At 43.0% G+C, this 11,888-nt stretch overlaps 1 long non-coding RNA gene across 1 annotated transcript; it reads left to right on the top strand.

Moving 5' to 3' along the window:
* Positions 1 to 3,931, top strand: LOC143853896 (uncharacterized). Its single transcript, XR_013237298.1, has 2 exons — positions 1 to 518; positions 3,432 to 3,931. It is a non-coding gene; the product is annotated as an uncharacterized LOC143853896 (long non-coding RNA).
* Positions 3,932 to 11,888: the final 7,957 nt, after the last annotated feature.

Here is an 11,888-nt window from a genome sequence, read left to right as displayed (position 1 = left end):
CGGACCCTGATTCCATTCCGAGACCCGATTTCCGTAAATCGTTAGATCAATGGTAGATCTTGACCTGGGTCTAACCATCCAAAACCACCTAACCTCTCCTCTCATCCTAACCATCCAAACCTCACCTAACCTCACATAACCTCTCCTCTCATCCTAACCATCCAAACCTCACCTAACCTCACCTAACCTCACCTAACCTTACCTAACCCCACCTAACCTTACCTAACCTCATCCTCTCATCCTAACCATCCAAAACCACCTAACCTCACCTAACCTCCTATCCCATTCTCCTATAAATACCCTCTCATCCCACCATCCAAGAAAAGAAGAAAAAGAACCCCTCTCTTAGAAAATTCATCCCTCTCCCTCATCTCTTCAAGGGTTCGGCCATCCTTGCCGGATCGGGTGATTTTATACGTTGGGTGATATATATCAAAAGCAGTCATTATCAAGCAAGGAATCATCTTCAAGGAATTACCATCAAAGAAAAATCAAACACAAAGTGGGTTTCCAAAGAGGTAGGCATTTATTTCAATTCTATGTAGGGTCTGTTTTCATGCATATCTTTTACTTTAAAAGAAAAACCATGTTAGGAAGCATGTAGGGTCTGTTTTCCCCCTGGTTAGCCTCTGGTTAGACCCTGGTTGCACCCAGGTTCGCTGCTGGTTGCACCCAGGTTCGATGCTGGTTGCACCCTGGTTCCCTGCTGGTTGCACCCTGGTTCCCTACTGGTTCGCACCCTGGTTCCCTACTGGTTCGCACCCTGCTTCCCTGCTGGTTGCACCCTGGTTCCCTACTGGTTCGCACCCTGGTTCGATATTGGTTCGCACCCTGGTTCCCTGCTGGTTCGCACTCTGGTTAGACCCTGGTTGCACCCAGGTTCGCTGCTGGTTGCACCCAGGTTCCCTGCTGGTTGCACCCTGGTTCCCCTGCTGGTTCGCACCCTGGTTCCCTGCTGGTTCGCACCCTAGTTCCCTGCTGGTTCGCACCCTGGTGCACCCTGGTCCGCACCCTGGTTTGTACCCTGCTTCCTCCTAGTTAGACCATGGCTAGTCTCGGGTTTGCTCCTAACTTAGACCCGACTCACTTGACCCTAACCATTAACCCAATCCAACCAAGTCATATCCCAACACAATCCGAGTCGCATGTCTGAATCCATTTGGCCGAATCTCATAAGCCCGCCCACTTTGAATTCCGAAAATTCAAACCCTTGATGATTCCAATATGCTCAATTCTTTGATGCAAATTCCCAATTCCAAAATCCCATTGCTATATCAATGTTTTTGAATCTCAAGTCCAATGCTCAAATACAAACCCGATTCCTGATCCAAATACCAAACCTGTTTTCCAAAATCCAAGCAACCTCCCCAGTGGAACTACGTGTGGCTTGATCCCCATCACGGGGTACGTAGGCAATTTGGCACTCCCAAGTTCAGTCGCACCTTTCTCTATCTTTCCCATTCCCTCACACTATTCATCATCTCGATTCATCTCGTGTCTCTCGGAACCATTGGATTATGGTTTCCGTCGTAAGAACCCTTAGAGCCCAATTTAGGAACAATGGTGTCGTGTCGTGTTGTGTCCTAAGTTTTAGGGAGTCCTAGAGTTAGGAGTCCAGCCTCATCACGGACGCTTGCTATGTATAGCAACCGTGCCATAGGTCAAGTTACACTAGTCATCCAGTTTTTCCCTAGGACAAGCCTAGTAAACTAGGATGTAGGCTAACCTGCATTAGTCTAAGGGACAACTTGCATTTAGATAGGATCATATAGCATCTTCGATGAAATCCTAAGATAATAAAATCCTCAACTTGAATTAAATAACTTCTCTTAAAACTGTTGAAACAGTCAATCCCGTCTAGATCGGTGTCCTAGTTGAGTTAGGCATATGTAGCTTAGCTTAAAATGCACCGAACTACGTCGACTCTGATCCCAGTAAGGCTTGGGTACGTAGGCAGCTTGGATGTCTGATGGCATACCACCCGCGAGTCGGCACCACAAACAAATTGTGGTGTTTTGTATATTAATTTTCTTGTAAATACTTAATCAAATCAGTTAGGGTTTTCCATGAAATTAGAATTCTAGGAGAACTTTCACTTAGATTGAATCCAGACAAATTAATAAATCAAGATACACATCTAGGATTCACATTGAAATTAGATCATAGGATGCATGTCACTTAGTTCGCACATTAACATAGAGTTGAATGAGCCATTTAAAATAAATTTAAAAGAGTTAGCTTTTGGAATCGAAGACCGATTATCGGGCAGGAATGGTGCATGTGGCGGATAACTCCCCATACCTTCCATTCTCGTAACCAGGTAGCGAGTCTAGATTTCTGGTTAATTACGGGTCCTAGATCCCACATCTAGGTGGCGACTCTGTCAGTCTCTTTCGTGTGGAATTCGGATTGCCTTAGTGATCCCAAGTTCACAGGAAAGATTAATTCAAATCAACATTAAAAGGCACACGCCAATCGCGTGGGTACGAGAGACCAAGAGAGAGAGCGCGCGGCGGCTCGCGCCCACACCCCTCTCGCGGGATCGGGTACCACAGTCTGGCGACTCTGCTGGGGATCACCTAACTTCATCACAATTCCAAAGGATAACTTATTTGAATCTATTTTAACTGGCTCATGAAAACTCTATCTCTTGTATACTTGTCAGATTAGTTTGTCTTGTTTTATTTTCTCATCACATTTTACTTGAACTTAATCTAACAAAATCTGAAGGCATCATAGATTGCGCAAACATATTGCACACACTTACATCACTTGCATCTAAACCCTTGCATCTCACGTGCACACACGTCCTATTTTAGGAACCCGGAGTGTTATCTAGCATGGTTGACTGGGATTTCATCACCTGGTGCCTCTGTGCTAGAGAAACATTCCACCCTTAGCCTAGTACCTTTATGGTACGTAAACGGATCTCTTGTTCACGTACTGATACGCCGGACACTGGTACAGTATATCGAACAGGGATTCGCGCTAAGGGAACTCTTGGCCTTACCCCTAGATTAACCCACACATGCATGTAGTATACGAACACATGTGCATCACGTGTGTGAGCCTAGTTTAGGATATCCTACCTATTTGTGTCTAGATTAGGCCGTAGACCATCTTCCAATGGCTACGATCGGTCCTAGGTACACAAACAAAGTCATGAGTCGAGATCCTCTCTCCACTCCGATAGATTAGGATTAGGGTTGATGCCTTCAGGTAACACTGTTAAAATGTGTGAAGATTAAAAACTTTCCCTTTGGGGTTAGGATATAAATCCCATCATTTCCAAAGATCTCATAGGATTAGTCATTCATGATCTATCCGTTGAAAGCAATCTTATGCTATCTCATCTAATCTCTTGATCGTGCGTCTTTGATTCTTCTATCATACAATTCAATCGTATCTTCATGCCATCCCCTAACTGGCAGATGCAGAATCTCACAATCTTTCGATTATGCGTTCTCATGATCTGATCATGCCTGGTCCAGATAATCCAATCTTGCTTGTACCCCTGGTCTGTTCCTCCTCTAGGGGCTACCTTTTTCAAGATTATTTTGCTAAGTCCTTCAGAGTTCACTCTCAGAATCCTTGAGCTAGGGGCATTTCCCTATGCGAATCAGTCATCATTGTCCAAAATTGAAAGTATCAGCCATGATGATGTTCAGAACGAACCAGCCTTCGCCGAGCCTTCAACGCCAAACAGTTGCAGCAGTTAAAGTTTTAGTCACTTACTATTTTATGTTGAGTCAGTCATCATGGTCAGTATAATTGTTGAGTCCGGTCTTACAGTTAAAGGTCAATGCCTAGTCCAGGCAAGTTATCTTCTGTTTCCCTTTCTTATTTAGAGTTGTGAATCCTGAGCATGTTCAGGATAGGTCGTCTGATGTAATAGCTTTTCTTTAAATAAAATTTCGGTCAGTTCCAAAAAGTTCACTTGTGTCTGTTCTTAAGTGTGCTTCTGATCTTAAAATAAGACTCCCTCTTCAAATGAGGACAAAATTGACGAAACTCCACTTGAGTCACAGCAATTACTTGAACGAGAGGAGGAGCGCCAATCCCAACCTTTCAAAGATGAAATTGAAATGATAAACACTGGCACTGAAACTTTGATTCAGTGAATGCCGATTGAAAATACATTACCCTCTAAAGAGTGTGAAGAATTGATAAAATTATTTCAAGAATAAGAAGATTGTCTAGAAAAGCTACAACCGATACCAGGGGCAAGACATAGATAGAAGGTTCAAGAAAGAATGAAGTGAATATCATATGCTATGCAAGGGGCATAGAGTGGAAATAACTTTCATATTTCCAATCAATGACCTTGGTTCTCAAATTCATAACATGAAGCCAACAAATTCAAGATAAGAAGTTCAAGAACAAGTATTGAAAAGTGGTCATCAGATATCAAGAGTTACAAATCCATAGATGGAGGATGTCAAGGAACAAGTTTCGCTCTATGAAAGCCGAAAGCACGCATTAGAATCTTGAAAGAAGAAAATCCATTATCTTACCTGGAAATGCCGTCAAACTCCGTGAAAAAAAAAAAAGAGAAAAAAAAGAAATAAATAATCAGTACCAGACAGACTCTAGTAACCTAGATCGATTCCCAATCTGAACATCGGAAGGCCCCCTTTGGCCGAATAAATCCCAAAATCAGAACCAATGTCAAAAGAATACCGGTTTGCAAACCCTTCGAGCCTGAATAAAATTTTCTTGAAAACCCATCAAACCAGGGGCATTTCCCCGAACTACGCGAGACCTGATCCCTATACTGGGGTACGTAGGCAACTCGGTTGAACCGAGTTCGGTCGATTCAAAAAGGAAAAGAAATTCAATCCTTTCAAAAAAAAAAGAGAGGGACAAGTTCCAAAAGAAGAGAAGTTAATTGTTCCAGAAAGAAAAGAAAAAAGGAAAAAAAAAATCAAACAATTTATCTTCAAACTAGGGGCATTCGCCCTGAACTACACACGACCTGATTCCTACCTTGGGATATGTAGGCGACCTGTTCACAGGTTCGGTCGAAATCTTTGTTGAGCCTTAAGCCATTCTTTGAAAAGCCCTATCCTACCTATAAAAGTCCTTCTGGTGTTCAGAACTAATGAGCTAGGTCCTGAGATACAATAAAAAAATGAAATGATGATGAATAAGAAAAATAACGGAGTTTGAAGATCTGCTAGACTGAAAACCTGAAAGGGCGGTCTAGGCAAAATTTAAGATCATTCCCCTGCTAAGTTGAAAACCCGAAAGGGCGGCTTAGGCAAAAGCTAAGGGGATAGCCTGCTGGATCGAAAACCTAGAAAGGTGGTTCAGGCAAAAGTTAAGGCTAGCGCGGTCCGCCAAATTAAAAACCCTGAAGAGGTGACTTGGTCACGGTAAGAGAATCAGTATAAGAAGGCAACAGCCGGTATCAAGACTGAAGATCAACTGAAGTTCAAGCAAATTCAAGTGATATCCTCAAAACTGGGGGCATTGAAGCTAAGCAATCTTAGGGGTCGTAATTAAATTCTTGAGGCATTACTGTTTCGAGGAAGAAGTCCGGTGTTTACCAATTGAAAAACTATTCCTTGAAAGGATAGACTTACCAAACAAAACATTAACTAAGTCAGAAGCATCACTATGTTTGTCAGTATAGTCAGTCAATCTTTATTATTCTAAGTTCACTCCTTCAGGGCTGCTCAATCCTTTGAGTAGTGCCTTTCATCTAAGTTTTCTCTTTAGAAAGAGTCAATTGTCGTTCCTATGTCCAAATGATGTAACTGTCTTGGTGAAGGAGGCCAGGCCTAGGCATCTCCCTGCAATTATACCTGAAAGAGCTCGAGAATTTAGTCAAACAACTTCATTTCAAAGAAGATCAGCTCAGAAAAATTCAGAAGTAGAAACATCAGAAAGCCCAGCTTCCGTAAAAAGATCATACCCCAGGAAGGCACCTTAAGCTTGGAAGAACCTCAGATGCAATGGTGGTTGAGCCAATTTCTCAGAAAGATGAACCATTCAAATTCATAATTCCCTTCCGGTTAGTTATCCTGGTCAAGAAATGTTTATCTAAACACCTGTCAAGAAGCAGATCCCGCTTTTCCATGTTAATATCCAAGAGAGTCGTTGTTCTAAATTACCAATCTCAAATGTCTTGTTCAAGGTTTCAGTTATCAAAATCCCCAGAAGACAAGACCAGCAGTCTCTTTGAGAAAAATCTTGTTGAAGTTTCATAAAAATGTTCCTAATCCATTCTTGCTAGTAATGGTTCTTCGTTCCAAAGGTTTGCCGTTTCATCATTCGTCAAAGTCCTAGTTTCCAACATCTTTGTCGGGCACGATCCATAATATCCCCGATTTCATTGAGTTCAAAAAAATAAAAAATTCATCAAATCCAATCTTACGTCAAATTCAAGTTCATGGAAAATCTCTAAATTCTTCGAGCCCGTTTGTGAACGGTACCTCTTTTCTCGAGCCCATTTGCAAATGGCCTCGTCTTCTCCTTGAGCCCGTTTATGAACGGTGCCTCATCTCTCGAGTCCATTTGTGAATGGTTTCGTCTTCTCCTTGAGCCCATTTGTGAACGGTGCCTCATTTTCTGAGTTCATTTATGAATGGTCTCATGTCCTCCTTGAGCCCGTTTGTGGACGGTGCCTCATTTCTCAAAAAATCAAAAATTCATCAAATCCAATCCCCAATTCAAAAAATCCAATCCTACGTCAAATTCAAATTCATAAAAATCTCTAAATTTTTCATTGTTGAATTCATCAATCAAAGCTATCTTGTGTCGTCGAGCCCGTTTGTGAACGGTGCCTCATTTCTCGAGCCCATTTGTGAATGGTCTCGTCTTCTCCTTGAGCCCGTTTGCGGACGGTACCTCATTTCCCAAAAATAAAAATTCATCAAATCCAATCCCCGATTCAAACAAATCCAATCTTACGTCAAATTCAAGTTCATGAAAAATCTCATGTCCTCTTTGAGCCCTTCTGTGAAAGGTGCCTCATTTCTCGAGGCCGTTTGTGAATGGTCTCGTCTTCTCCTTGAGCCCGTTTGCGGACGGTACCTCATTTCCCAAAAATAAAAAATTCATCAAAACCAATCCCCGATTCAAACAAATCCAATCTTACGTCAAATTCAAGTTCATGAAAAATCTCATGCCCTCTTTGAGCCCGTTTGTGAACGGTGCCTCTTTTCTCGAGGCCATTTGGGGATGGTCTCGTCTTCTCCTTGAACCCGTTTGTGAACAGGTTTCTCATTCTCTGAGTCCATTTGTGAATGGTCTCATGTCCTCTTTGAGCCCGTTTGTGAACGGTGCCTCTTTTCTCGAGGCCATTTGTGAATGGTCTCATCTTCTCCTTGAGCCCGTTTGCGGACGGTACCTCATTTTCCAAAATTAAAAAAATTTATCAAATCCAAATCCTTAATTAAAAAATAAAAATAAAAATCCATTCCTACGTCAAATTCAAGTTCATAAAAAAATCCCTAAATTCTTCGAGCCCGTTTGTGAACGGTGCCTCATTTCTCGAGTCCATTTGTGAATGGTCTCGTCTTCTCCTCGAACCCGTTTGTGAACAGGTGTCTCATTCTCTGAGTCCATTTGTGAATTGTCTCATCTTCTCCTTGAGCCCGTTTGTGAACGGTGCCTCATTTTCTGAGTCCATTTGTGAATGGTCTCGTGTCCTCTTTGAGCCCGTTTGTGAACGGTGCCTCATTTCTCGAGTCCATTTGTGAATGGTCTTGTCTTCTCCTTGAGCCCGTTTGTGAACGGTGCCTCATTTCTCGAATCCATTTGTGAATGGTCTTGTCTTCTCCTTGAGCCCGTTTGTGAACGGTGCCTCATTTCTCGAATCCATTTGTGAATGGTCTTGTCTTCTCCTTGAGCCCGTTTGTGAACGATGCCTCATTTCTCGAATCCATTTGTGAATGGTCTCGTCTTCTCCTTGAGCCCGTTTGTGAACGGTGCCTCATTTCTCGAGTCCATTTGTGAATGGTCTCGTCTTCTCCTTGAGCCTGTTTGTGAATGGTGCCTCATTTCTCGAGTCCATTTGTGAATGGTCTTGTCTTATCCTTGAGCCCGTTTGTGAATGGTGCCTCTTTTCTCGAATCCATTTGTGAATGGTATCGTCCTCCTTGAGCCCGTTTGTGAACGGTGCCTCATTTCTCGAGTCCATTTGTGAATGGTCTTGTCTTCTCCTTGAGCCCGTTTGTGAACGGTGCCTCTTTTCTCGAATCCATTTGTGAATGGTATCGTCCTCCTTGAGCCCGTTTGTGAACGGTGCCTCATTTCTCGAGTCCATTTGTGAATGGTCTTGTCTTCTCCTTGAGCCCGTTTGTGAACGGTGCCTCTTTTCTCGAGTCCATTTGTGAATGGTTTTCTATCCTCCTAGAGGCCGTTTGTGAACGGTGCCTCATTATCCAAGTCCATTTGGGAATGCTTCTTATCCTCGTTGAACCCGCTTGTGAGCGGCGTCTCATCTCCTTCTAAAAACTGTTTGAGAGCGATCTTTGTCCTTTTCCTTCAGAATCCATTCGAAAATGATATCTCATTCTCTAATTGCCCGTTTGTGAACGGCGCCGCATCGAGTTTTTTTTTTTTTTTTTTTTTTTTTTTTTTTATTATTCAAGTTCTAGGGTTTCATCTAAGGTTTTGCATTATGTTAAGGTGCGTTGTGTCTAGAGAGTCCTTTGTCGATTAAAGCTACGCAAAATGGTTCTGTCATTTTTAACTTTGGTATTCAATGACTACGTCATCTCTACCAAAGAGGGGCATCTGTAGACACCCCATTTTGTTTTGTTTTAATCAACAAAGAAATTAGTGTGTTAAATCCATGTGAGAACCCCCTCTATCATTGATTTATATGTTTTAGGTCATTAATATCTTGATCTGACTTTACGAATCATCAATCAGGACAAAATAAGCTAGGGTCACTTCATAGCCCGGACCCTGATTCCATTCCGAGACCCGATTTCCGTAAATCGTTAGATCAATGGTAGATCTTGACCTGGGTCTAACCATCCAAAACCACCTAACCTCTCCTCTCATCCTAACCATCCAAACCTCACCTAACCTCACATAACCTCTCCTCTCATCCTAACCATCCAAACCTCACCTAACCTCACCTAACCTCACCTAACCTTACCTAACCCCACCTAACCTTACCTAACCTCATCCTCTCATCCTAACCATCCAAAACCACCTAACCTCACCTAACCTCCTATCCCATTCTCCTATAAATACCCTCTCATCCCACCATCCAAGAAAAGAAGAAAAAGAACCCCTCTCTTAGAAAATTCATCCCTCTCCCTCATCTCTTCAAGGGTTCGGCCATCCTTGCCGGATCGGGTGATTTTATACGTTGGGTGATATATATCAAAAGCAGTCATTATCAAGCAAGGAATCATCTTCAAGGAATTACCATCAAAGAAAAATCAAACACAAAGTGGGTTTCCAAAGAGGTAGGCATTTATTTCAATTCTATGTAGGGTCTGTTTTCATGCATATCTTTTACTTTAAAAGAAAAACCATGTTAGGAAGCATGTAGGGTCTGTTTTCCCCCTGGTTAGCCTCTGGTTAGACCCTGGTTGCACCCAGGTTCGCTGCTGGTTGCACCCAGGTTCGATGCTGGTTGCACCCTGGTTCCCTGCTGGTTGCACCCTGGTTCCCTACTGGTTCGCACCCTGGTTCCCTACTGGTTCGCACCCTGCTTCCCTGCTGGTTGCACCCTGGTTCCCTACTGGTTCGCACCCTGGTTCGATATTGGTTCGCACCCTGGTTCCCTGCTGGTTCGCACTCTGGTTAGACCCTGGTTGCACCCAGGTTCGCTGCTGGTTGCACCCAGGTTCCCTGCTGGTTGCACCCTGGTTCCCCTGCTGGTTCGCACCCTGGTTCCCTGCTGGTTCGCACCCTAGTTCCCTGCTGGTTCGCACCCTGGTGCACCCTGGTCCGCACCCTGGTTTGTACCCTGCTTCCTCCTAGTTAGACCATGGCTAGTCTCGGGTTTGCTCCTAACTTAGACCCGACTCACTTGACCCTAACCATTAACCCAATCCAACCAAGTCATATCCCAACACAATCCGAGTCGCATGTCTGAATCCATTTGGCCGAATCTCATAAGCCCGCCCACTTTGAATTCCGAAAATTCAAACCCTTGATGATTCCAATATGCTCAATTCTTTGATGCAAATTCCCAATTCCAAAATCCCATTGCTATATCAATGTTTTTGAATCTCAAGTCCAATGCTCAAATACAAACCCGATTCCTGATCCAAATACCAAACCTGTTTTCCAAAATCCAAGCAACCTCCCCAGTGGAACTACGTGTGGCTTGATCCCCATCACGGGGTACGTAGGCAATTTGGCACTCCCAAGTTCAGTCGCACCTTTCTCTATCTTTCCCATTCCCTCACACTATTCATCATCTCGATTCATCTCGTGTCTCTCGGAACCATTGGATTATGGTTTCCGTCGTAAGAACCCTTAGAGCCCAATTTAGGAACAATGGTGTCGTGTCGTGTTGTGTCCTAAGTTTTAGGGAGTCCTAGAGTTAGGAGTCCAGCCTCATCACGGACGCTTGCTATGTATAGCAACCGTGCCATAGGTCAAGTTACACTAGTCATCCAGTTTTTCCCTAGGACAAGCCTAGTAAACTAGGATGTAGGCTAACCTGCATTAGTCTAAGGGACAACTTGCATTTAGATAGGATCATATAGCATCTTCGATGAAATCCTAAGATAATAAAATCCTCAACTTGAATTAAATAACTTCTCTTAAAACTGTTGAAACAGTCAATCCCGTCTAGATCGGTGTCCTAGTTGAGTTAGGCATATGTAGCTTAGCTTAAAATGCACCGAACTACGTCGACTCTGATCCCAGTAAGGCTTGGGTACGTAGGCAGCTTGGATGTCTGATGGCATACCACCCGCGAGTCGGCACCACAAACAAATTGTGGTGTTTTGTATATTAATTTTCTTGTAAATACTTAATCAAATCAGTTAGGGTTTTCCATGAAATTAGAATTCTAGGAGAACTTTCACTTAGATTGAATCCAGACAAATTAATAAATCAAGATACACATCTAGGATTCACATTGAAATTAGATCATAGGATGCATGTCACTTAGTTCGCACATTAACATAGAGTTGAATGAGCCATTTAAAATAAATTTAAAAGAGTTAGCTTTTGGAATCGAAGACCGATTATCGGGCAGGAATGGTGCATGTGGCGGATAACTCCCCATACCTTCCATTCTCGTAACCAGGTAGCGAGTCTAGATTTCTGGTTAATTACGGGTCCTAGATCCCACATCTAGGTGGCGACTCTGTCAGTCTCTTTCGTGTGGAATTCGGATTGCCTTAGTGATCCCAAGTTCACAGGAAAGATTAATTCAAATCAACATTAAAAGGCACACGCCAATCGCGTGGGTACGAGAGACCAAGAGAGAGAGCGCGCGGCGGCTCGCGCCCACACCCCTCTCGCGGGATCGGGTACCACAGCATCAAATTTCTTTTCCAGTTAATGTAATTAGGGTCGGTTAACTTATAGGATTCTAACTAGTGGGTTGAAGGAAGCCATTGATCTACATTCAATGAAAAAGAGAGGCACACATTAGCAAGACTACCAAATTTAAGTTCATTAATTTCATGACATACTTCCATCAGATCTGGGTTTTCGATCTATGATGGTACCACCAATTGTACGTCTGCCCCTCAACCTCGTGAATCAAGAGAAATGTCTAATTTCTCCAAAGGGTACTAGAAACCTATCCAAAACTTTAAACAAGCGTATTCTTCTAATCCATTATGTCTCACATAATATCTGATTTTCTTTTTGGCCTCCAAGTATCGCGGTATGTTTATCCTTTGGGCTTCAATACCCTTTGCTTGGTTAAGTTAGACACATTGCCTCAAAAAATA

Source organism: Tasmannia lanceolata, unplaced genomic scaffold (genome assembly GCF_043159265.1).
Source record: "Tasmannia lanceolata isolate RefF3 unplaced genomic scaffold, GAP_Taslan_0.1 ptg000003l, whole genome shotgun sequence".
NCBI lineage: Eukaryota > Viridiplantae > Streptophyta > Magnoliopsida > Canellales > Winteraceae > Tasmannia > Tasmannia lanceolata.
Note: the sequence above shows the minus strand (reverse complement) of the source record. Positions and strands in the feature narration are given on the sequence as shown.